Genomic DNA, 27,371 nt, shown 5'->3' with positions numbered 1-27,371 from the left:
TAAGGGTCTGGGATGATTAAGCCTGTAAAGGAGAGACGGGATCAGATAATTTGTTACAGATTTAACCTTGGCAGCAGTTTAGTAGAACTGTATGATACAGCATCAGAGAGACGTTTACCTTTTAATTTCTTTTAACAAAACCTCCAGTCAAACCCTGTTTCCTTGCTCAGTAAAAACTGCCAATTTACAGCATTTTGAATGAAAGACTGCATCAAAAACTGAACCTAATCTGAATGCCCTGATTTCCCCCCCCCCCCCATGTTTCTACATCAAAACTGAACTTGAGCTCCACTGTATGTGTTGGAAACTTTCCAACAGGGATGAAAATGAAAACAGGAAACACTCAAAATATTCACTTTTTTCTGGGGTTTTTTTCTTTTTGACTGAAAAAGAACATTTAAAATGTGTTTTTAACAGTACCAACCTAATTTTGAATCAGATATATCACACTTTACAATCTAGATACATCCCTGTTGTTATTCAATTACTTGTAATGTAATTCTGTCAAGGGAACTAGCTCTTGACAACAATAAGCATTAGATTGTGTTACACTTTCCAGTGTTTTACTCCACATAACATTAGTTCACTTTTCACACAACAGTGATCCAATTTCTATGTTTCTCTGTAACAAGTATTGTTTAGTGTGGAGGTTGCCAGCAGCAGGTTAGCACCTACTCAGCCCTGCTAACATGATATGCATTCACCTCCATGGGGGATATGCTCCACACGTTCTATTTATGGATGCTGAGTAAAATGACACCTCAAACCCCTCTGTCTGAAAAAAAAAAAAGACAGAGACCATTATCATATATTACATGCAGGACAGATTGGGAGAAGAGATGGAGAAGCAGGCGTCAGACATGCAATAGTCCTACCTGATGTAACAACACTGATGGTCCAATACATCAACCAGTTAAGTATGTTGATTGAGATTTATCTCTGAGGACAATAAGGAGGAAACGTCTCAGCTAATAAGGGTTAATCTGAAACATACACATTGTCTTAAAACGGTTACATTTTTGGTACTCAGCAGTACATACAGCTGCTCCTGCTCGTGGACGCAGTACAAGCTTTACTTCCTGCTGGATGGCGAGAACAACAAATGAAAAAGCTTTCGTGAACTCAGTAGACACAACTGGCATTAGAAAAAAGCAAAACAGAAATTTAAAGGAAAACTTTGACACATTTGGAAAAAATACTTATTCGCCTCCTCGCCTGCTGGCTTTAGCTTCATATTTAGCATACTTTCATGATATCGCTATCAATCTTTCCATCTTACTCTCAGCAAGAAAGCTAAATGTCAGACTATGCTTTTAAAGAAATATTAGTATTTATTGCATTTTACGTCTTATTTTTATAGTTTGACCATCATTTGGTTATGATAACATCAAAACTGTGATGGGGCAAGAAACACTAGTGTTCAGACAGACCAGTTGTAAATAAGGCAACAGTTAACCACTTTATTTGGAGTTAAACCAAAAGTGAAAGTATCCGAAATGTTGGTATTAATCCCAAATGAACAGGAAAACTGTGAGTGCACAATTATGGTGAGTACAGTAAAAGTTGAGCAGAGAAGTCAAACAGTAAATTGTGATGGATGTTTACAACTGAAACTTTACTGTTTGATTTTGTTTTGTTTTGTTTTTCACATAAGTGTTCCCTGTCCTGTCAGACTTCTCTTTAGCAAAGAGAAGCAATAAACTTTGTGAGTACAATCTTTTTTTTAACCACCAGTAGAAATAACAACCCAAACTGCATTGTAGTAAAACTGAAATTTTCTTTAAAAATATAAAAATATTGCGGGTTTTTATATGAGACTGACTAAGTCTCGTCTCCAGCCATCCATGTAATAAGTAAAGTGACTGCAAACACCTTTACCAGGTAGAACAATGTGTGAAAATGGTTGTGGGCTCTGGCCCTGACAGAAGCCTTTGTTTTGACTGAGTCTCTTTTCAACTCTGTGGGATTTCCTCCAACATCCCAGAGCTCTCGTTGAATGAGGAGTGGGTGAAGAGAGAGCAGCCTAACAAGCTGCCTTCTCCGTCTGAAACCAGACTTTCACTCACTCTTGCAGAAAATGGCACTCTCCGCTGGGAGCGAGGGGGTTTGGCCCGTGCTTCAGACGCAGATCGCGGTGAGTCTGCTGGCAGTAGCTGCCGGTCGGTCCCCAGCTCCTCTTCCCCGGCAGCTGGGAACAGTGGGAGTTAACGGACTGTGATTGCTGGCCAGGACGGAGCTGAGGTGAGCTCAGACTAGCTGCTTTTCACTCACTCACCAGGAGCTCTGTTTTTACAAGTCTCCAAACGTGACAGGAAATGGGCAGCAAATGAGTTATGATGCCTTTCATCAAAACACATTTGAGCCCTATTTTATCATACAATTACATATATCCTTATATTCCAAGCTACATAATACCGACATATTATAGAAATGTAAATCAAGACATAAAAGAACCCACTCATATTTGTCAGGTATCAAATATCAAATCTGCATTTATGTTCAGGAAACAGTGGAGACAGTATTTACACAATAGCTGGCCTTCATAGACATTACCATAAAATCAGGTGTACAGGTTACAGGAAACAGTATAGATCTACATGTTTAGATCACTCCTTTTCTTTAGGAACACAACTCCTTTCTCTTTTCTTTGTCTTTTCCTTTTTGCCCTGCATTTGGCTGTGAGGGAAGAAAAACTTGTGGGTGTTTTGTGTTTGAGTCTTATCAAAAGAAAAGCGTATTTCTGCATTCTGCCTTTCTTGTCTCTCTGCCCTTCTACTATTCGGAGCATCTCTGCTTCTCATCAGACACTCACATTTCAAGCCAGCTGAAGCAATTGAGAAAAAACATATGCGAAATTTAACATGCTGGGCAATTTCCTTTGATAAGCAATCAGTGTCTGGTGTATGTGTTATGGAATCAGACATTGCTCCAGAGCAGATTCGCTCCCAAACGCAAAATGATCCTTTCATCATGTCAGTGGAAACACAAAGGGAAACAGAGAGAGAGAGTGACGAGATGGCCTACTTCTCCCTTACATGAAGTTCATCCCAGTTCTCCAAACTGAGAAAGGAACGTGGTGTCTATGAACTGTATTGACACAGATATATACTATTCATTGTTAAAAGTGTAGATTAAGACTGGAAGAAATTCATTGTCAGTCCAGAGGTTTCTTATTTGTCCTTGTATATTTTTGCAGTAGTTGCAGTAGATATTACGCTGTTTTGTTTTTTTTAAAGAAGGTTCGTCGTCATCACCTGGCTTTTCATGTGCTTTCACATGCCGCCATAAAACTACACTGACTCGACTGTAAATTGTAGCTGTCATGTTTAAAAAAAAACAGCATGTAAAGTTTGATGATTTTCATGCTTTTGTTTATGAAGTTACTTCATACACTCAGGAAATTTACGACCCTAAAACACATGTAACCATCACCAAAGGCCTTTATAGTTTTAAAAAATCGATTACTGTCAGTGTGAAAGATAGCTGTTTTCCTTCAAAATGTGATTTTTCTTTTTTAGAGTACGTCCTTATGCCACGCTCTGACTGTGCCATTTTAGTCCTCTTCCTCCAGTGACAGCGAGTGGATTTATGTGTATGTGATTGCCCAGAAGACCCTCTACTGTACCCTCCCTGCAGAGCCTGTCACACAGGCTGATGTATTCCCCTCCTCCCCCTCTCTCTTGCCAAGCTTTATGATGGAAACTGATACAAACACTGTGATAGGGTTTCGGGATAAATTATTCATGCTTCCAGTGCTCTCTGCCGCTGTTTCGGTTCTTAGAGGACATCCATTTTACAAATGGCCCTTTTTTTAGACCTGATCCTTTTAATTGATCCGTGGCAAAGACAATACATGTGTGATTGAGAGCGCAGGATTGCACAGTAAAAGTTTAGCCTGGCGCGTAACACTTTGGCCAGGCTGGTGTGTGTTGTCGGGTGCTGGCGGCCTGTGCTGCGGGGCATTAGGTGCCTTAAGATTTACTGCCTGGTAAATGAAATGGCTGTCCATTGGTTGCAGGGGCGGCACATCAACAGAGCGCTGTCCTAATGTCTCTACCATCTGGTAGGATAGGCCTTTAATTGAAAAGAATTTCTGGACTGAAGGGGAAGAGCTGGACCAAGTCTCCCAGTCCCCCAAGAGAGAGAAGTAATGAAAAGAAAATAACTTCTCTCCTCTTTAGTGCCTATGGAAGCCATAAAGAATAACAGGACATGGTGATATAACAGACACACTGCAGTAGTGAGTGGGTGAATAACTTTCATATTACAGCCTACCATCTGCTAAGACAGTTTTGGAGCAAGGAAGCCAATTGGATTAAACGTTATGGCCACTTTGCTCACCACGGCTTTTAGGACTACCTTCAGGTGGCAGTTCATAAAGCATTTCTTTGTCAGATTTATTTAGACATGAAAGATGTGTTTTTACTTTTGTGTCAGACGCACCCACTCCATACTCCCACTTTGAGAGTGGGATTTTTCTTAAAACAAACAGGAGGAGGGAGGGGATGGCAGACATCCTGGAGGCCATAGAGGATAACTGATGAGTCTAGCAGGACTGAAGGCAGAATAACAACACTCACCTTTAATGTGGCTTTCACTGTTGGGATTCACCGAGTCCCAGGCACAGCCGGTGTGTGAGTCTTGTGTGTGTTTGTATGTGACGTGGATAGTAATCATACAGCGTCAATTCATCAGTTAAATGTATCGTGAATCTGTTTGTTTGATGTGTTTGGTTTGGTGCGGAGAAGATGATGGGATGTAGCGTACATCACAACTTTGGTATGCTCATGTGGCACACAGACACCCTTCCACTTGACAGTATTACCTTCTGTGATGAGCACAATGCCAGTATACGTGTCTTCTAGCAGGGTCAGTTGAGCTGAGCTGGCTACCTCTATGACAACCCTCCCGGCTCCCAGACTATTCAACTATGTGAGAAAATATATCATTTGCATCCACTTAAAAAAATGAAAGCCCCACCAAAATGTGCTGTATGAACCAATTCCACGCTTACTTCTAAGTTGACAAGTGCGTATACTGGATGAGGTCATGGGCTAAATCATTTCAAGCACCCCAAGGAATCACCCACACCCAAGGTAAACAGATATAGATACTAAAGGTAAACAATAAAAAAGTCAAATGTCGGCAACATCAATGGCAGATACTGTACTGCAGCAGATGAAATAAAAACAAGCGGTAATAATGATGATTTTCAACATCTATTTTTCCAAGTCTTTGTAAATGTCGGCGGTGTTGAAAATACGCAGACATACACTGTCTCATGTGTGTTTTGGCATTTGTTGCTTTTCACAGCGGTGTCCACACATTTGCACACATAAATGAAAACACACTGTACACAGACATGCAGAGCGTAAATGCACACACACACACACACACACAAATTTTAGACCAGTATTACCAAATCCGTCTAGAGTTGATGTGTTCCAAGACCGCTCAATGAATACATGTTGCGTAGAAAACACGACAAGAAAAGACTGGCAAGGCTGTAAAACATTTTGCTTTCTGGCCTTGATTTTGACTTGAAAGAATAAGAACGATGTCACTGAATCTGCAAATACGAAGGAAAATGTTCCTGTCAACAGGGCTTTGGCGCCCAAGTAAGCCATGGTCCTACAGTATGGCAGGAAAAATGTAATCAGATATATCTCCAGTCACAAATGCAGCATTGAACAAATTGCACATGGGTAAACCATTTTGTTAAAACAATAGCCAGGAATAGGCCTGGTGACAAAGTCTGTGTCCCTGTGTGTGTGTGTGCGCGGGCATGGGTCACAGCTTGTCCACTGACATGGACTCCATTAGATCAGATGACAGCACTTCATAATATTGACACATTCACAGCATGAAGTGTGCTATTCAAGAGGTCACTGCACTGATGATATACTGTACGCACCTGACATGTCACAGGCTAATTTTGAATCAGTGAACTACCTCGGTCACGAGACAAAACGAGCGAAAGCTGAGCCTTATAGAAATATAATATTCAAATGTAACGCAGAGAGATAACACACACATGCAAACATAAAGTATGTACATGTCTACTGGTGCGCATACATATACTCTATATAGTTTTATAAATATTACAATTTTAAAAATATAACTATTTAAAAACTAAAATATATTTATGTAATCATCAATTCATGATCTAAGTACTGTTTAAGATATTTTGGTACATGCAGTATTTAAACATGAGATTTTTCTTTAGAGATTAGAGATGTTTGTTGGTGGGATCATGAAAAAAAAGAAAGCCACATAAATATTGGATCAGCTGACAGATTTTCATCCAAGCCACATGTTTTTAGGGTAAACCAAATTTAAATGTGTATTTAATGTTTTATTCAACCTCTGGTGCCATTTTGGTCACATCCAAAACAATTGACTGTGACAAAAAAAGTTAAAAGTTAAATTTACACATAGCTGATAGTAAAATAGTGTTAACATTCTTTAGGAGTAACTGCTGACATACAGTTTTTGATGATTCAAGCTTATTTTCAACACTATTGTTCGATTATTATTCTATGTCTTTGTAAGTGTTTGAAATCACTGAATCAACCAGACTTGGACTTGCAGAGAAGGTTTGGTTACCTCAGAATAATTTGTCAGTGTTTGGAGGGCAAATGGGATAATTATGATGTTGACGGCCCGAAGATGATTCAAACTTATTCTGAAACCTCCCAATTATGTGTGTGAGGTAAAGTGGCCTCAGCCAAAGCCAATGAGAGTGGCTGTGGCTCTCCTCGCCTCCTTGCTCTTAAACAAACACACCAGTCAGACATCAATAGGAAGCGTCTCTGTTTTAGCACGCCTGACCTTTAGCCGGTGTCCCAGCCTGTACCCACCAAGACCAGACCTGCACGTCCCAGACATTTAGCAGTAATCACTAACACCCATGTAGCTCGTCCACACGAATTACATCGTAAACCTGGTGTGACCCTCTCCTCCGCCACCAGTGGCTGTACGCAGCTGATCTGCAAAGCATGATGGACAGATGCATTGCTTGAGAGAGCAGCAGAAGACTAAAATAAATAAAACAGTGCTGCTGGATAACAGCGTGGGGCCTTTAAATGGTGGGCGATGGAGGGTGGGAAAGGGGGAGGAGAGGAAAAAGAGTGAGAAGGCGTGATTGAGAGGGTATGTCTGTGTGTTAGAGCGAGAGAGGATAGCATAGGCGGGGGCCCTTGTGAGGCTAACATGGTCTGTGTTATGCCATGCCACAGGGCCAGCTGGCAGGGCCCAAAGCTGGCATGACAGAATGTGACAGAAGATCCGGAGAGCAGGGACTCGGGGAATCCCGACACAATAATGCTGATGGCAGGGGCTAAAGCCCAGATTTAATCATAGCCATCACCCACCTGCCAATAGAAAATTACACAACGGATATCAATGGCAGCCTCCCCATAGTGTTGAGCCCCCAGCAGAGTTTCCAGGCCGGGCCCAGCTGTCAATCATTGGGCTTTAATGGTGGAGCTCCCCGCTCGCAAACAACACAATGGCAAAGTTATGTACTATAGTGAGCACCGTAGTGACAGCAGAAGATTACAACTTCTCCAAAGGGACTTGGCGTGATAAGATTTGAGGATCTGCTCAGTGTGACTTTAAGATTTCAAATCTGAGGAGGAAATAAAAACCTCAATTGAATTCCATCGACACTTATTAACTTACACAAATGATGTCATTGTTGCTGTTTTTTTAATACCAATTATATGACAGACAACTTTCCAAACATCTGAATACTTTATTTTCTAGTCAACACAGAGATTTACCTGTGAGGTGTAAACAAAAACAAAACACACTTTTATTATTTTAAATATGATTTTATCACTAGTTTACACTATAATTTTAGTCAATTTAGTCTATAAAATTTCAAAAATGATGAATAATGTCTATAACATTCCAAATCAAAGCCCCAAGTTATGTCTTCAGTGATATAAAGAGGAGAAAGGCAGGAAATCTTCACATTAAAAACAAATAGTTTTATGACAGAAAAAAACAAGCCAAACCAAATTAATTTGCCTTTTACCAAAAACGTCAGCGTGACGTCTGTTTCATTTGACAAATTGTTTCAGTGGTTTAAGAGGTTAGATATTTATATGAATTTATGTTTTTGTATAATCACTTTTTCACAAATTATTCATGCCAATTTAGAAGAAATGAACCAACATGCAATGAATGTCTGAATGTTGTCATTTAAAATATATATTTACAGTTCTCAGTTGTATATATATTTCAGTATTCAGTTCCAAATGTCAGCTGCCAAGTGTTGACCATCGAAAACCATCTGGTTAATCACGGCTCACTTTCTCTACAGACTTACTTTTTTTTTTTTAGTGTTGCCAGAAATCAAATCAAGGAGAATTTAGATTATATGATGGCGTTGTCAGTCTGGAGCGAAGCAGACTCTCTCTGATTTTAACCAGAGCTTTTTTTTAGTGTCTCAAGCAGGCCTCGGTTTCAATCATACTTAATCATGTACATACACACAAATTTACACACACACACACACACACACATCTCATCAAGTTAGTAAGCGCTGCTCAGACTTGACAGGTAACGGTCCTGTGGTTTGGATACCAATCAGTCTCAGAAAATGTTTACATTTCAACTGTGCTGCATGCTTTGACTTTCAGGTGCCCCTATATAGATTGCTCTACCACAATTAAGATCTATCAAAATGAGAGCACTTTTACATACAGAACACACACATCTATACAGACATATAGTATATATTACCTTTGTGTTAGCTTAGGTCATTGTGTTTTTTCTGTTAGATGGAGTAGTTATTTTTTTGTAAGGTGCAAAAAACTTATGTTACATATTTGGACGTTTCAGATTTTTAAATACTTCATTATTTTTGTTTGTTGAAGGTGTTCAATCGTGTCGTTTCCCTTTTAGAAATTGCGTCTTTGTCTCGTTAGCAGCTTTGTTCATCAGATTAGATTGACCAAAAGCTGACTCAAGCTCATCCATTCACATATGCTCCATTTCAGTCCTTCTTTTATGTCGGTTTGGTTGGACTGCATGTGTTTATGTGTGTGCGTGCGTGTTTATGCTTCTGTGTGTTGGATCCTGACAGCTATCACTTCTGACACAAAGTGGTTGTTTTCTGAAGGCTTTGCTCCGTTTCATGTTGTAATAGCTTCCCTGTGATGGTGGAGAGGACCTCTGCTCCACGCCGCTCTCAGCCATGACTCCTGCAATATTTACATGTTTACGCTCACAATTTCCATCTGTTGTTTCTGGAACAATCAGCAGCAGGGGCCTGGAGAGAAGCATGAGGTGGGGGGGGTGGGGGTGGGGGGGAATGGCTGTAAGTCGCGCTTAACTTGGGTTTCATGATTGGGAGGCTGGGCCTGATTATGCTCGACTCTGCGGAGGGGAGGAGGGAGAGGGGTTCGTTTTCTTTTCCTCAAGGCCCTCTCAAGGTTTCTGACGGAGGGCTGGAAGAAAGCAGGGGCTCTTGGGATCTGTACGAGCTTGCCCTCAGAGAGAAGCTTCACCATGGTGAGATCAGTCACTGCGGGCCTGTAACCCCGTTCACCCTGATCCAATTGGCCAGGGCCGAACTCACTAATGGATTTCAGATACAAAATCAATCTTAAGGTCAAAGTGTGGTCACAAACATTTTAATGTGGCCAATTACGATAGAAATTGTAATGTTTATCTGCCATGAAGTTACAAGGAAAAGAAAGGAAAACTTCAGTCATGGTTGATAATAAGTTTGATTTTGTCGAAGGGTTGTCAGGATATAAATATTCCTTTTCAACTTTTACATTTAGAAGACAAAAAAAATGGTTCAGTAATCAGTCTTATCGTGTTGACTTTCAAAAAAATAATGTAGGGAATTTAGGAAGAAGACTGACATCACCCACATTGGAAAATTGTGTTTCTCACAGTAGTAGATTTTTGTGTATTACCCAGACCATATCCTTAAATGGAGAAAAAACACTTACAGAGTAATTAGATCTTATCAAAGTATCAGCAACACTGTTATGTGTTACAAAATGGAATGCTAAATAATCATTTGGAAGTCAAAAGAAAACTATTACTACTGAGAAGTAAAGTTAAACCCCCTGAGGACAAATGGGAGCTCTAAAAGAAAGGGTGATACTGATGACTGTGTGGATAGAGGGAGAAAGAAAGCAAAGAAACACAGGCAGGATGAAAGGGTGTGTTGGTCCCTTGTGATGTGGCTGCAGACGTAGAGGGTCCAAGCGTTGGGCCTGGTCCAGCGTCGGGTTTCCCCATGCCGGAAGTGGCGCGTTTCCCTTGGCGACAAGCTCTTCCTGCAAAATAAAGAAATCATTAGAAAGATGACAGCTGGGCCAGCCAACAGAAAGCCCAGGGGGCCCGGCCTCAGAGAGCTGCCACCCAGCATTAGCTCGCTGCGTTTTGCTCCACCATCACCTCCTTCAAAAGGTAAACAACGCTGCTGAAACACGCCTCCCTCGGCAAGATCGCTGTTCTCTATGACACACTCTCTTTTCTAATTTTTCTTTCTCTATCTCTGATCTGAATGTGCTTATCTGACACTTCTCGCCTCCACACATCCTTTAACTTCTTGCAGTCCCTGAGGATGAGGGGTGGAGGAATAATGTGGGGGTGTTAGCCATCGAGGGGAGAAATATTCTGACACGTTAACCCCCAAATCACACGTAGAGAGTCTGGAGCTGAAGGGTCCGGGCTCGGTGGTGACCCCTGGCAATCACGGCGTGTGGCAGCCACACTGGGGCCTCTGCAGTGTGGCCTTTTGGGAGCGTACTGCACCGCATTCCAGCCCAAAGTCCTACTCAAGCATTTCCTCCACAAGCCATCGCTTACTTCTGTCTGCCAGACGAGCGTAGCCAAAGAGCCAGAGGACTTAAGGGTGCATTAAGAGAGCTCTCCCGAAAACCATCAGTACTTGACCTCAGCTGAAATGATTACACTATAAGGAAGATATTTTGAAGTTGATCCCAAAAGATAGACTCATCTTGTGCTTAAGGGCCTACAGGGGATGAAGTGATGCTGTCCTTGGAGAAAATGATGCTGTCTTTGCATTTAGTTGCTTATTATTTCAGGAGAAGCCTGACTCATTCAGAAATGTGTTTTATTTATGACCTTTTATTTTGTTATTTTACTTAATTAATACTATTGAAATAATCTGAAAACACTGAATTATGAAAATATCATCATCAAATGTTAAGGGGATAGTTTCATATTTTTGAGTAAAGGTGAGAAGATTGTTACCACTGTCAGATGAGAGTGGTATCCATCTTCTCATCTCACAATCTGCAAGTAAGTGAATATTTCCTTTAAAAAAAAGTGGAACTATTCCTTTAATCAGCAATAATATACAGTCACAGACACAAATGTTCATACACACTCATTTGAATCCTCATGTTGTGTGTGTAAGTGTTTGTGTGTGCGTGTCTTGGGGTAGGGGGTGATGATCAAAACATGACACAGCCTCACAGACACCTCCAGGTGCCACGACTCTGTTGCCATGGCGATTAGGAGTGACATAGGTTAACACCTGCTAGCGCTCACTCATGGAGATTAATGTGGCTGCTCAAGCAAGACACACGCATACACACAGACACACACACACACACACACACACATACACACAGTAGACCCCTGTCCCCTCTAATGGGGACTGATAAAAGACAGGCTCCATCTCTCACAAACAGGACTGACTGGGCACCTCGGGGTCAGCTCCACTGCAACCATTTCCATGTGCTGCTGCATTTAGACATACAGGCCCATGACTAGGAAGCAGGGCACAGTTTCTCTGGACTCACTTGGCTTCACTATGCTCCCCGATACAGTGTGACAGAAGGCTGGTGGCTACGTTTTCTCTGCGATATTAAGTTACAAAAACTCGTGTCAGCAGGTCATCGCAACTGACAGGTAGACAAATGTTAGCTGCTTTTTACCATCGCTCCAAAAGCAAAATGAGGAGAAAAATAAGCTACAGAATCATCAATCCGAGAGAGAGAGAGAGAGGGGCTGACAGACAGCCGTCAAGTCAGCTAGTCGGCATTGTCACCACGGCAAAGCAAATCCTAAATGAAGCAAGGATGAGCAAGTTGATTTAAATTGCTTTGAGGCTGTTGACACACTGTGGCTGATTTTCATTGCTGATGCTTGCGCCAGAGCCCAGTGTGGTCGTGGCTCCGGCTTATTTACACACACAAATGAGACTGACAGCAGAGGCAGACGTTGCCCTTATGGGAAGATTGCCAGTATCTGTATTTGACAGGACAATCACTGTTGAATGCCCTGTCTATTTTTTTTAACATGATATATGTGAAAAAAAAACTCCTTTTAGTGGTATCTAGGCATGCAGAAAGTTTCATTTGTCCAGGTTTTAAATCATGCATCTGGAATTGTGTTTGTGGTGCTCCCAGTATTGACAAATTGGGAAAAAAAACACCAATATCTCTTTACATAATCTGTATCACTGTTATTCTGGATAATACACAGACTTTGCTGTCAACAGTTTTCAGTGCATATACTTTCTATTGAAGAAATCATTCCGATGAAAACTGTTGACAGCAAAGTCTGTAAAGAGATGCTGCTGTTTTGAATTTTTTCAGTGGTGAAAAAAGTATCCAGATCCTTAAGTAAAAGGAGCAATACCACAGTGTAGAAATACTCCATTACACGTTAATCCTTGGCTAGATACCACTATTTTGTGTGAACTAAGCTTTTAAATAGCATTAGCATAGTTTTTCAGCAATGATGAAATACTCCACAGTCACTGTCCCTCATTCAAAAGTTCCCTTCATTCAAAAGTGCACCACTAACTCCACAAGTGTTTTTAATTGAGCTTTGAAGCCTACAGCAGCGCCCAGTCTCCATGCTTGTGTGTATTCCAGAGCAGTGACTGTAAAATACATTTGGGACACTAAGCCCTTAATGATGAGGGGATGCTGAGGTAAGGCAGGTACCCTGACTTTCCTCCTAAACTCTGATGGTTTTTGGACAACGCTAACTCCCCTGGACTTGTATGTCCATCTGGGCCAAATCACTCACATGGTACTATTTATTTGGCCGGTTAGAGACTCAGGGATAATCGGACCCCCCTGTTTTTTTTTCTTTTTTCTGCTCTTTTTCCCCCTGGTCTTAATAGCAATTGATATGCGCTGTTAGAGGGTATTCACTGTGTAGTTTGTCCTCACATGAAAGCGATGGTCTGTTTACAGGATTCCAAGTGATTGGGATTTGGAAAGCATTGTCATCACGGTTAAGACCAGGGAAAGGATACGGGGCACTTAATAACAATGAAGAAAAAGATCCATGGACACGCTCCACTGACAGGGCAGAATGTCAGAGAGAACGAGCGCCAAATTCATACACTGACACATAACCAGTAAACTGTGGACTGGCACGTTTTTCTGTAGCATTGATTATATTCACCGGAGAATTTAGGGAAGTCCATTATTTTCTAATGACTTGAGGTCCTTAGTCAAACACAGTCCATAAGCCAGAGGATTCTTGGTTTTGTTGTATGTTTCTTTAGGAAACTGATTTGAACTGAACATACTGTAAAAGACCTTCCAAAACCGCTCCTACCAGAGTTATAAAAACAAGCTCATTCTGATTAAAATGGACAGTAATACTTCATTTTTGAGGAGGGTGCTTCCCATCAACTAAAACAAACACTGTATGATAGTCATAATAACAGTGTTTTTTTCCATATGGCATATGCCAACTGCAGCACTCCCTAATACAGGCAACATGGGGGATCTAAATCTGTTCATGATTATCAACAGTACGTCACTCAGCGTTAAAGCTGAAAGGGGCTGTTGTCACAGTGCTGTCACGCTATGGGCTGCCACCATAATGGTACAAAACAACAATAAGGCCTTCAGTCTTTTGTGGAACAGCCCTGTGGGCCACATGCATTTATTCCAAAGTTCCCAAAATATTTTTTGCAATTGATCGGCCCTGTCATTTTGTAGATTTCAGAAGAAGAGGGAGGAGGAAGAACAGCAAAGCTTGGAGGTATAAAAATAGCCTGGAAGCTTTGGGATGCTTTGTTTGCCCTCTCAATACAAAAGGGAGGGGTGAGAAGCTGAGTCTGGGAATCACCCCGAGGGGTGTGGGTGGAGAGGCTGAGGCACGCTAAGAAACAAAGTCCAGGTGACATCCAAGTGTCAATGTCACCCATTCAGGGGACAACGCAGCTATATCAGTGACAAAAAAGCCTGCAGGCTATATGAGTCTGTCAATGCTGGTGTGATCTTGACAGGGAGTCAAAGTTTTCAACACACACCTTAAGCAGACAATGTGTGTCTTATATAAGGCCCCACTTATTGTACATTGTATTGTACATGCCAAAGGTTGCCCTCTTTTTCCTGGTGATAGATGTGTTTTTCGTGGGTAATTGTTCCTTAAAAAGATTTATGGATTTACAACCAAAGCCTCACAAAGCAGCATTTTTTTAAAGCTTTTGTAGACAGAAACAGATTGTTGTATCTGTGATTTAATTCTTTTGGCCACTATTCAGGGTTCATGACCAAAGGTGAAGGTTGGAATAAAGTGACTATTAAATTGAGAGCTTCACCTTCAGGCTGAGCTTCCTCTTCACCATGGCAGTCAGGTACAACAGCTGCATTTCTGCAATATCTATGTTGATCTCAACCTCCATCTTACCCTCACTCGTACACAAGACCTTTCACTTTGGGTGGTGACTCACTTCCAACCCAAATGGGTAATCCACCATTATCCAGCATAGATGGAGACATAGAGATGTTGACCCCTTTCCCAAATGCTTCACACTGGCCAAATGAAGTGAGCAAAAATAAATAATCGGTGAAAAAGCAGAGATGTCACCAAACTGGACACTCCTGCTCCTTTTCATTGAAGAAAGCTAATTCAAGCGTCTTCAGGATGCCAGGCACATCTAACTTGGACGATGTATATCTTAACTGGTCTGGGAATATCTCTGGATCCCCAGGAAGAGGTGGAGAACATGGCTATGAAAAAGGGTGCACAGTTACTTTGCTTAACATGTAGCAGCCTTGACTCAGACCCAGATAAGCAGGATAAAATGGATTTCGATTACCACAGGGAACTCCAGTTTTGCCTCTGTCTCTCTCAGGTGTGAGTCTTTTCTGTTTTCAGGTCCAGGCTGGGCCTCTGTCCAATCACTGTAGTGCTCGGGCATTTTCCTATGACGAAGTAGGGTCTAGAGTAATGGATCCATTTAGCAGTAATATTCCTTAATGGAAACAGCCTAATTACAACCGCAAATAACCACAAGCCTTCACAAAGGATTAAATATACAATAGCAGAAAAAAGGCAGGTATACATTTTCCAAATGATGAAAAAGTGAAACATCTGCAGTTCTTAGCAGGTTAAAAAAGTCTAGGCAAGGCCCCTGGAGGGAGAGAGAAAAATGCTTTGTCACTTTAGATTTCACAGCACCAGTTTGAGCTACGAGGCGGCCGGTTTGGATTTCAAAGCCCTCTACTTCCAGGGAAAAAACAAAAACAAATATTTGTTTTGTGGTTTATTGTGTTTTAATATGGCAGCGAGATGAGACTCAAATTGAACACAGAAAAAAGTCAGATGCAGCTGCTGAAATCAACGGATAGGATCTGTCTCTATGACGATCATGAATAGGCCATGACTTAATCTTCCTTTGAGGAAGATTTGTGATTTTGATTACTGCCCAGTTTGATTATTTGAGTTTTAATCTTTTGATTATGTTACCCAAATACAGATTCTGCAGAAATATGAGCTTTAGGATTTGATTGAATTAGCTTGTTTGTCCTCTCAGCTATGGTTTAATTTCCATTGTTGCTAGTTAGAAGCACACACAGTTCAAACTTCTTAAGAACCTCAAATACTAAAAAGGTATAAAACAAAAACTACCTCTCTCAAACAAATAACAGTATAATCCCCTTTGCCGTGTAGATCATTTCAAATAAGATCTGAATGGAAAACAAATCCAAATATCCAGGGTTATTATTAGTGGCCGTGGTTGATGGCAGGACACAGTAAGTGGCAGGTATAGTGAAATGAGGCCACTGGGGACCGCTGATTGTGAGTGAAGGCCTGTGATCATCACTCATCACCAGCCGTTACACCCCTGTCGCTGCCGTTGGTTAGCCTCACTGGCTGCTAAAATTGAATCTCAAGTTGTGTCCTATTTTGGTTTGAGGAACAGGTGATGTGCCTGGCCCAACATGTTCCCTTGCCTCCACACTACCCCCTTGGGGCTGTTAGTGAATGCAATGACAACATAGTTTTCCAAGAAAAGGAGCAGAGGGAAAGAGGGCTCTATTCTACAACATGGATCAATAACTGATTAGCATAGCCTTAGCGCTGCCGAGCCATGGCATGCATGGTTGTATTTAACATAAAACATAAAAAGACATGTTTCCCATGAGCACCTCAATACATTAGTCTCTGCTTTTGTTTGGTAAAATAAATCCATGTTGGACAGCAAGCAGTAATCAGCCCAGCACTGTTGAATTTACTGTCAGCTTGCATAGCGCAGAGCTGTCTGTCTCGCTTTGTTGGCCTTTGTTGACAAATGCTTGACTGACTTGAAAATATCCACTCAAATTAGCCAAATCCTTGTTCCTCGTGTGCTCTTATAGAGAGTCGCACAGCCTGAAAAGATGAAAATATCACTGCAACAAGGAAAAGTAAATGATACTTAATTTAACCAAATCATTTTCTAGTTGAGTAAATTATATATTGCTCTGGTTTCTAGGTTGAAGACAAAAAGCAACACAGAGTGGATCTGTGTCATTGTCAGCGGCAGCACACCTGGACTTTGCTGCGCTCTGCACCTGCCTGCCTGCTCTCAGTGTAAACTTCTCCCAACCCACCATTTACATGCAGGTCAAATCCTATTCAAATGGCTTCATCTAAACAGAGGAGCATTTAAAAACAGACACCCTCAACTGACTTGTGATTATACATCAATTTGTATAAGGTCAAACGCAAAAATGGAAATAATCTAATGAATGCTGCAGTCAATACTCCTGAATCCTAGATCTGTTTATACTGTTAAGATTGACCCATTAATATACATTATATGAAGTTTTAATTAATGTGATTATGCTAATCTTTCCTTTTACTCACAGCAAGGGTTGGATTGATGGAAATAATGTTGCACTGCTGTGACAAAATAGTTTTTATTTCCCTGGCATAGTGTCTAAAAGTTTCCTACAACTTTACAATTATTTCTACCATATGGATGATTAGAGACAGAGCAATAGATATGCACAGGCAAATTATAGTCCAATCTGGGATGCTTAGATTTGAATACCATGCTTAACTACAAAGACCATGCTAGAGAAGAGCATGAATCACATGAGAGGGGGAAATAAGAGGAAGAGAGCGTGCAGCCAAAAGTTCCACATCCCTGGTTTCAGGGGTACAGAGTGCTCCATGGCTAGAGTATTAGTGCAGAGTTGTATATTATGTGTAATTATGAGGCTGAATTTAAAAGGTTGCCAGGTAAAAGTTCTCCAGGGTGCCAAGAAATGACATCCTGTGGGACTATACCCTGATGCTGTAACTTAATTTAAAGAAATGAACCGTTAATATTAACCACAATGAAGACAAACTAGTACAGTGGCTGCTCTTTCCTGTGAAAGTGATCACATCTTTATGGCTCCCGTCACTGCTCTTTACAGATCTGTTTCCCAGAGGTATTTGATGGGGAGAGCCAAAGAGGGAGGAAGTGTGGGTCTGCAGCCCCCTTGTTAACAATGGCTCTCCTCAGACCCCCAGCCCAGACCCAGCCAGTCATGAAACACCATGGAGATGTTATTGACCTCAAGGTTAACTCTCCTCAGGTAAGCCTGGGAGATAATGGACAAAGAGCAGTTCTTTTACAGGTGGAGTGACACGGCATATCTGCGCTGCGCAGCTCCTCTCGCATTGACAGATTTTCTAATTCACTGCAGATTCCCATAAAACTGGGTGGCCAAGGCCAGCTCTGCCCAACAGAGGGCCCATTCATGCTGGGTGGGATAAGGGGGCCTGGCCAAATTAACCTGGATTAATTTAAAAGAGCAAAGGGTCCTTACATCCGAATAAAATGAAGATCAATAAATTAAATGTCCGGGTCAGGATGTCAAGTTGCAGCGATGATCGATTGACATAAAGAAAGTTCCGTTCTTCAGCTCGGATGGGGAGAAAAAAATGGGATAGAGAGATCCTTAATTACTTTATTCCAAGGAAGAGAAGTGCTTCCATGCGTCTCTCTTTACATGCTAGAGTTGCGCTCCTATAAACACACTCATGTCAGAAAAGAATGCTCATTACTTCTCTCATTTGGCCCTGGGATTAGTTACTGCAAGAGAAAAGTCATCAAATAAACCACTCAGAGATATTTAAAGCTGGAGCGCGGGCCTTTAACATATAAATGAACGTCCGTTACATTCAAGCCCTTGCCAAACCAGTTCACACAATGCTGATTAAAGCCATATATTCGCACAGGACTAATATTACCTGGGGACCTCATGTGATTTAGAAATTACTCCTCCCACGTCTCTGTGTTTCATGCAGCTCATTCACATGGGATAAGCAAAGTCTGTATTTTGCTCAGATTTACTGACATTACCCGTCTGGATATTATCGAAAACTTCAAGGCTCTTAACTGTTAGCACTAAAGTCATTCGCAATTTAGATGTTCCTTACCACATGCTGCCATGCTGCCTGTGGCTGATGAGCGACGCACTGTGGCAACGCGCTGCAGTTTTATTGTGAAATATGTGGTGGTTGATGGAGGCAGCTAGCCATCTCAACCCCCCAAAAAACAAAAGTACTATAGCCAGAAACGTTGATAGCTGATATGGTAAGGTGGCTAGCCCCCAGCCAACCTGGTGGGTAGCAGAGCTGGAGAGCTAATATCTGCAGGGTGTTTCTAGTCGGATTGCACCATTTTTGTTGTGGTGGGTGCCAGTCGTTTGTTGATGTTACTTAGCAGGTAGGAGGCAAGGCACTTGGGAGCACGCAAAAACTCCTTAGGATTTTTGCGGAAAAATCAGCCTGGGTCCTTCAGATAGCATAGAAATCGGTCCACAGGCAGGCAACCGAGAAAGTCAGGTAAGGTCTCATCTTTTAAGTTACGTTACAAGCCGTTTGCTCATTGGCAATAAAAAATGATTAATACATGTAAATTGCTTCACATTTGTTATATATAGCCCCATTAAGCCTATTACAGCCAGGTAAATCTTTCTGTATTTTCGCAGTATTACCAGTTTTTAAATCTGATGTCTGTGGCGACTTTCCTGTGCTGGCACACCAGTAGTGACGTGTTTTATGTCAACCAGCAATGATTGGTTTGCAACTGTCAACCGAGGTGGACTGTCCTCCGTGTGCCCCAACTGCATCATGTCACCAAGACGGGGACTGGCTCACGTAGAAAGGGTCAAGGGTCTGTGGCAATGACGTTGTCAGTGTTTGTGTAATATATTGTTTAACCATGAAATAAATATATTGTGTACTGCAGGTATAAACTTGTCTGTATTCCACAGTAAGAATTATTATTTAAATGTGTGTTATGTCTCTCAGAATTTTCCAGTGGCTTTTATTTTCTTCTCCATTTACAGCTAGATGGTTCTTTTCTCATCTGTTCAAGCATGTGAACAATGTGATTCCTACTAAACTTTTATCAGATCTTTTAAGTTGAACCTGATGTCTTAAAGATCATCATGTGTCCACCTGAGGAGACAAAGTCAAATAAAAGGTGTGCAGTAAAGAAAAAGTTGATCATGCCTCCGTGGTGGAGCAGCTAGACCTAAACCTGAACCACATCATGTCATTCACTACATGATCAATTATCCAGTAAGGGCAGCCTTGTAAGGAGGCCATCTCATCATGCAGCCATTAATATCTAAACAGTGTCTGCCTGGAGATGACATATAGGACAATGGAAAGAGGGCCAAAGAAATGACCGAATGGCCCCAGCCCAAGCTGTTAGCAGATTAAAGTGACTTAAAGACACAGGGACCTGAATTCTCCATGACAAAAGGTAAGGTAAGTAATACAGAAATTTTGCCAAGGTCATTTGAAGGGTTGTCTGTACCTTTCCACAAATTTAATATCCCAAACGGTAGGTATAATAAATTATTCATATTATTTTCCATTTATGATATCCATATTTCACAGTTTTTTTAATTTTATTTTCATTCAGTGAAAAAGTGTATTCAAAGCACATTCCCTTCTTGCTATTGTAAAAGGCAATTTTAATTAAGTACATATACAAAGAGATCATTCACATATGGAATGGAATTAGCAATGTAATACATTCACACATGAAAACAACATTTGTCCAATAAAAAGCACATCTTGGATTTTAAAAGTGAGTTTTTTTTTCAAGTGAAACATTTGTAAAGGAACCAAAGCGGTATAAGGTTTGTCATTTCTTAAGTGGAATTTTATAATATATATTGAACTCAACTGTCAGTCTTATGATGCCCACAATGGCTTTCCAAATGAAATACCAAACCTGTTGCTGAGGCAGGCTTCACTAATATGCCAACAGGATACTTCCTCAGATTAGCAGGGCTGTTTACACAGTCCCCTGGTAATCTGGGCCACAGGGGACATACCTGTACTGTGTCAGAGACCAAGCTAGAGTTACACAGTGGGACCAACCAGCCACAACGGCCCACACCAGAATACGATCCAGAGGGTCCAGCGGGACTGGCCTGGCTCCAGAGAGGTTGGCACTGGGTACAACGGGCCTCGTCTCCCCCTGCCAGACAAGAGCAGGAGTGGAGGGGTGGTGTGTGTCTGTGTGTGTGTGTGCGGTTGTGTGAGGTGGTGGTAGGGGGGTGGGAGTGTACTGGCTGCCACCTCTACATCCTTCCTTCCTGTTCTTGGTTTTTTTTTTTTTTTTTTGGGACATACTTTGGAAATTGGCTTGTCTAAAATACCATACACAGGACTGTTGGTACACACACATGCGCACACAAAGAGGAAGCTTTCCATCGGGTAAAAAAAGGGCAACCGTGCCTTATGGGCCTGGACAATGACAGCACACAGATAGGACAATACTGGTGTTATTGTGCATTGAGGGGAGGGCAGTTTAAATGGAGCCTAAAGCTGATGGAAAGATAATAGGAGAGAGTAGCCCTGTTTGAACTTCATGTATTATCATCAGCCATGCACACACACACACAAATATAGACACACAGCTGTGTGCTCATGCATCCGTGTGTGTGCTCATGCATCCGTGTGTGTGTGTGTGTGTGTGTGTGTGTGTGTGTGTGTGTGTGTGTGTGTGTGTGTGTGTTCTCTGGACAGTGCCCTTTCTTCCACATGCTCCTCGCTCTTCATCCTTCAGCTTTTTCTCTCCGCACACAGATGTCTGAAGACAAAAGACAGGGATGCTCACCAGCTGTCCACACAAACAACAACAGAAGCCATTTGTACTCTAGCACACTTGTTTTTGATAAAACTCCTGGAGGAAAGAGACAGTACAGCTTACTGTATATTTATCCTTCCAATCACACCAGCACCTGAGCTGACTCCACCCTAACATATGTGTGCCAAACTGTTCTCTTGCAAGAGACAAGAGAACAGGTCTGGCGAGCTGGACCGGTTTTACATTGTTTTACCTGTGTCCATCTACCCATCGGTCCATCCATCTGTCCATCCATCTATCCCTAACCCAGAGGGATAGAGTATGAGCAGGCAGCAGTGCACCACACAAAGGCTTTCTTTATCACACCAGGGCTTCAAACCCAGAGTTCAGTTTTCACAGGCTTATCAAGATCTTCTGCAAGTGTGCTGAAAAGCCACTCATGCAAAGTAAAAAAACACCCCTGGGATTTCGCAAACCAACCCCACACACATATTACATTTGAGGTAGACTGTATGTGTACACAACAGCCAACTGTCAACAGATTGTGGTAATGAGGGAAAGAGATTGTACGTCAAATTTTTGTTTGTGCAGCAACTGCATGTACAGACTACTACACTGCAACAGTAGTAAAAGAAGAGATGAGAGATACATAATAATGTTGTTTAATGGCAATCATAATGATGCCATTATGCTTCCCACCCTCCCTCTTTTCCCCATTCTTCCTAATGGGAGAGCAGCTACGGGGTGTGTTCAACAAGCTAGTGAGGCAGGAGGATGATTCTGGAGTAAATCACTTGTGGAAAGGTGAAATGTGGCCAGCACAAGTCGGCCTAATCCATGCCAGACATGTGCAGAACACCAGAGGAGCAGGTGCAAACAATTGAAGCAGCTGTCAGTGAGCTGCCGTGATCTCTTTTGATATCTTAATTGTTAGTCAATCCAAGAGCAATTTTGGCAACATTGCTGTCAGCCCCGGGACTTGCCCCACTCAGCTCCCATCTGTCAGGGGCTCGCAGGGCTCTGTTGCCGCTCTGCCTCTCTGACTGAGGGCCCGTGTCTCTAGGATGTGTGTGTCCAGCTCGTCCAGCATCTCTGAGGGAAATCGGGCCTGATTGCTGCCATTTCCGCTCACTTTGGCGGGTTGGGTCGGGGGAGCAGGCTAATGCTGATAATTGCCACGTTTCAAAACTACTGGAATTCGCCGGCCTCCCACCCAAACTCTGTTCCGACCCCCTTGTCGGTTCAATGTTCCTAAACATTGTGATTAGCATAAGAGCAGAGTGTGTGTCAGTATGGATTCAGGTCTAGGATCTGAGACTCTCCAGATTCCCCCCACTATGGAGCTGTTAGGACAGGGGTGATCAGGAGCTAATGTGGCCTGGGCTCCACAGATGTGAGAGCAAGCAATCAGACAGTAAACAGCACCACAGTATAGTGAGCTAATGTGACTCCTCAACCAAATGAAGCTAAAACAATTCTGTTGATTTAACTCAAGTTAAAGCTGAGGAGCTCTTATTTAAAAAAGACCAGGTATTCACATATTCGCAGACACACGTACACAAGCTCACACACATTCACAGACAGCCAAAGGCGTCATTATAAAGAGATAACTCAGGGTGCAATGACAGTGAGTGACCTGCCTCTGCCCATTCGACATGAGGTGAGGCCTGACTCCACGCCCAGCCTGACCCTCCCTGTGATTTATGTGGCCCCAGGAAGCCAGGTCTATTTGAGGGCCCAGCGAGGAATGAAAGTGTTAACAGTGGGTGTTGGGGAAGGTGGGCGCTGAGGGGAGAGTTATGAGTTTTCTCAGCTGAGCGCCCTGCTTTGGGTTTCTGACATTGTTTTCATCCGAGAGGGAGGAGAGAGCAGGAGTAGTAAAAGGTGGGGAAGGGGGGGGGGTGGGGGGTTGGCAGGCAGAGGGATGGGGTGTGGGGTGGAGGGTGGGGGTGGGGAGTTGGTGGAGCCCGCAGGCTTGAACTCCACAGCTGAACCAGTGACCCCGACCATCCATCAGTGCAGGGGTGTGACAAGGCAGGGGTAGGGGTATGTGACAGGAGGGGGCAGGAGCGGAGAGGGCTGGTGGCGGGGAAAAAGGGACTGAGGGGCTATAATGGGCTTTGGGACATGGGAGGGGCCACTCACTGGGGAGTGGGGAGGGGGGGCAAGGAAAGGAAAGGCCAGTGTACTGTAGAGGGATGGAGTGGGGAGAGAGGGAGGGATGTCTGCTTGGTGGATGAAACAATAAAATAGGTGTATGTAATGCAAAAAGTCACTGAAGAAATGTATTTAAATGTTCCTCCTTCCATAATCAAATATACTTATCAAATCCCTGCTTTAATAAATTTAGTTAAGTTAGTTAAGTTCAAAAGTTTCAAAAGTTTAGAATCATCCATAGAAGTTAGTAAACTGATTTGATCTGGTCATTTAAACATACTAAAGCTAAAAGAGTTTATGATTAGGACAGTAAAATAATGGCTTCCATAACAAGCTTTGCAGTTTTATGTGAATAGTTGATTCATTTCCAGCAGCAATAGCTTTTGGAACATAAATGATGTCTTGGCTATATATTTAAATTAATTTAATACCCCCTTGGTGCATAAAAGTATCTATTTCTATCAAAACAACATTTTCTGGGTGGTTCAAAACTTTTTAACGCTTGTGGTAATATCAAATTTTGCCAAATGACTGCCTACAGGAAATGTTTTATACGTGACTGTTTACTAATAAAAACAATATATTTAAATATGTATATAAATAATTCACTTTAAATATATTTTAAGTAAAAGTCCAGTAAAAGATTTGGCAAAAGATTTGTTAAACTTCAACCTTAATGAATCCAAGTACAGTATTTTACCCACCTGGAACCAAAAAGATTCAAAATGGAGCCCGGCTATCAGAACTCAAAACTTTTGTATTTCTTCTACAGACAACGACGACATTTTTCTCTTATACTGTTTCCACTTTTGTGAGATTTAGGCAGAGCTCAAAGCGAGACTGAACCCTCCCCCCATATAGGCTCATACTGCCAGCGTCTTTCAGCTGTTGCCCAAGACTCACTGTCACTTGGCTCCGCACACACAATGCATGGCCAATGGGTAGACTGGATCCCAGCATCCGTCCTCAAAGGGGCATTGGCCCTCGGCCAGACAGCATGAGCTGGGGGCCCCTGTCGCACTGAAAGACTAGAGCAACACTAATGGTTAACTCTGAATCGAGCCATGAGGAAGAGTCTGGGGGAAAAGGGGAGGATCGTTTTAATATGATCCAGTTTGGAACTCCATAACACATATTCAGATTTCATTAGGGGCAAAAGATGGAGCTTTATGTCAGCAGCATTACAGTTATAGGGGTGAGTGTGTTTGTCTGCTTGACACTGTGTAAAAGAGGGTTAGGGCCTATAGAGGGTGAAGATATGAAGAGAGAGGGGGGGATGTAGGGGAAGAGAGATAGAGAAAGAGAGAGTTCGTGGCCCTCCCAGTTAGGTTATGGCACTGCAGCATGGACAAATCCATGAGCAAGCGAAACCACTGTTTTAAATAGCAGGTATCTGGTGTCAGCGTGCCCCGAGAGAGGCCCTCTCCATCAATATGTTCCTTTGCCCTTGTCTGCTCCTGATATCTTTATCTTGTCAGGCCCTCTCCTGTATGTTCCACCTCAATGGCTTCCGTCTGCGCTCCCCCCTGTCCTGTGCAGATGGACCGCTGCTGGTCGGCCCACTATAGGCCCTTGAGGCCGGATGGTGGAGGTGGAGCAAGAGTGTGTGTGTGTGTGTGTGTGTTTGGGGGGGGAGGGGGATAAGGTACAGCGGGGGTGAGCTGAAGGCAGTCTTATGTCAACCTGTAGTCTACAGGGGCCTCATTACACAGACGCCAATGGAGAAGCTTTTAGAGGGTAATTAGACCATTACAGATAGCCGGGGGAATAAATGAGCACACCCTGTGTCCTCTGAATAACTGAGATGTTAAAATGCGCAGCTATCTTTTTTTTTCAATTACTAATCCATTTGGGAATTTTACCTTTTCCTCTCAGAAATACACATTTTTCCATAAATTCACAATTTACCATGCTGAATAAAGAAAAGTAAGCCAAAATGTGTGAGGTTTAATTTTGGAATAAATTGCAAAAAAAATGTATATAAATACTCTAAAACCAACAAAGCTTTAATGTAAAGCACTTTTTGTGCTGCAAAAAATTCACATGGTGCACAATCACAATCTGGAGTAGCTGTTCCTACTATAAATCCACTGTGCTGACTTGACTCAGATTGTACTATAGTTTGGTGGCAGGAGGAAGCTTCCACTGTTCTTTCCTGTAATTTCGAGCTTACCCTGAGATGAAAATGGGAGCCGGATTGTGGGAAATGACAGATGCGGCTCGGGAGGGCCATTGAAGAGGTCATATGTCATCACGGGGTCGCACACGCCCTTTGAGCAGGGCCGAGGTACGGCACTACCTGGAGAGATGAGGCCTGGGAATGCGGCTAACCTAGACCTGGACTGACTCCATTCACCTGTCTCTCTGCCGTCAGCCTGCTCATAAGCATGCTCTGGATTTATGTTGGCCAGGCTGGCTGGCTCTGTCCATCTGCATGAGCATCTGTCTGTCTGTCTGTCTGTCTTACTCCAATCTCAAAAAAAAAAAAAAACTGCCTCAGTAATGTGATACATTTCTATAAAAAGAAATATTTCACTTTTCCTGAATATTTTCAACCACACTTTCGCCTTTACATAGCAGAAACAACCCTCTTGTACTGTAGGTTTATCAAATATTACACCTATAAATCATCACCATCATCAATGCCATGTTCCTCTGCCTGGTATGTCCTGCCAGTATTAGAGTTTCTGACAGACCGGCGCCTGCACTATATTTCATCTCTTCCTCTCTTTCCCCCCTTCTCTTGCAGCAACTTGCGGTGTGTGTGTGCATGTGTGTGTGTGTTTGTGTGTATGTGTGCGAGAGAGAGAGAGAGACTCAGGACCTAGTGTGTGTGATTTTAATAGCTGTCGGTTACCTGCTCACATATGATACCCCTCCAACCTGCTTGGGCAGATGGCTATTACTTTCCAGTTGTGAAAATCAAGCTTATATAAACACAGGCAAGACTTAGACGCTCTGGACCAAGTATAGTATCCCTCTGATAGATAGTATTGGTCGGTGTGTGTGTGTGTGTGTGTGTGTGTGTGTATATGTGTGTGTGTGTGTGTGGTGTGATGAGGGCTAATTCTTTGGCGTCTGTCATGCGCAGCCTATCCTGTGGAAATCATTAAGTAGGAGCACTAGGCCGTCACTTCCTGGCAAAGCATGTGAGTGAGATGAAGAGCTTTATCACTTTCCAGGACAGGTGGGAACATTATTGAAGGGAGGGCACGGTATTAGTGTCAGACCTGAATCAAAAGTGAAAAGCAGTTTTGGGCGGTTGATGGTTTTGCATTTGTTTTAAGCTGTGTGGAGATTTTCATTTCTGCAGTTTTGGGGGGATTTAAATGTTGATTTCTAGACAATTTTTTTTAACCATTTAAAAGAAAGTGGAAATGATAAGTTAGACTCCTCACAATGCAGACATTTTATTTTTTCAAATCTCAAATCTATATAACCCAGCATTTATTTGTAGACTTCCAACAAGCAACACTGTAATGTTCCGGTTTCATTAATTGTGGCCACTTCATTTTAGGTATGAAACCTGAACTTCTCGCTGTCTTGAAACTCAATAATCCTTTTAGTGTCAAGGTTGGCCCTGTCCTGCTGCCTCTCTCATGGAATCTGCTGTCATGTGACTCCACTGTCCCAAACCGCTGAGATTATTGATCCCTCGCTGTTCTGAGTGAGACATTTACTGTAGCCCATATTGGCTGCGCACTGAGGACCTGCGCACGCCATCGCTGCTTGTATGTACAGTCAATCGATATTTCATATTGTGGTAAATTATTCAGCCACTTCGACATTTCGACAATGTAATGTTTAAATAATAATAATAATAATGTCTTTAAAAAATGAATTGACTATAAGCTAAATGCTCGACAGT

At 42.3% G+C, this 27,371-nt stretch overlaps 1 long non-coding RNA gene across 1 annotated transcript; it reads right to left on the bottom strand.

The window, feature by feature from the left end:
- Positions 1-9,628: 9,628 nt before the first annotated feature.
- LOC121888474 lies at positions 9,629-18,879 on the bottom strand. The gene is made up of 2 exons (XR_006093246.1): positions 18,673-18,879; positions 9,629-10,304 (listed from the first exon to the last, which is right to left on the bottom strand). It is a non-coding gene; the product is annotated as an uncharacterized LOC121888474 (long non-coding RNA).
- Positions 18,880-27,371: the final 8,492 nt, after the last annotated feature.

Source organism: Thunnus maccoyii, chromosome 21 (genome assembly GCF_910596095.1).
Source record: "Thunnus maccoyii chromosome 21, fThuMac1.1, whole genome shotgun sequence".
NCBI classification, from domain to species: Eukaryota; Metazoa; Chordata; class Actinopteri; order Scombriformes; family Scombridae; genus Thunnus; species Thunnus maccoyii.
The sequence above is the reverse complement of the archived record's forward strand: the minus strand, read 5'-3'. Positions and strand labels throughout refer to the sequence as shown.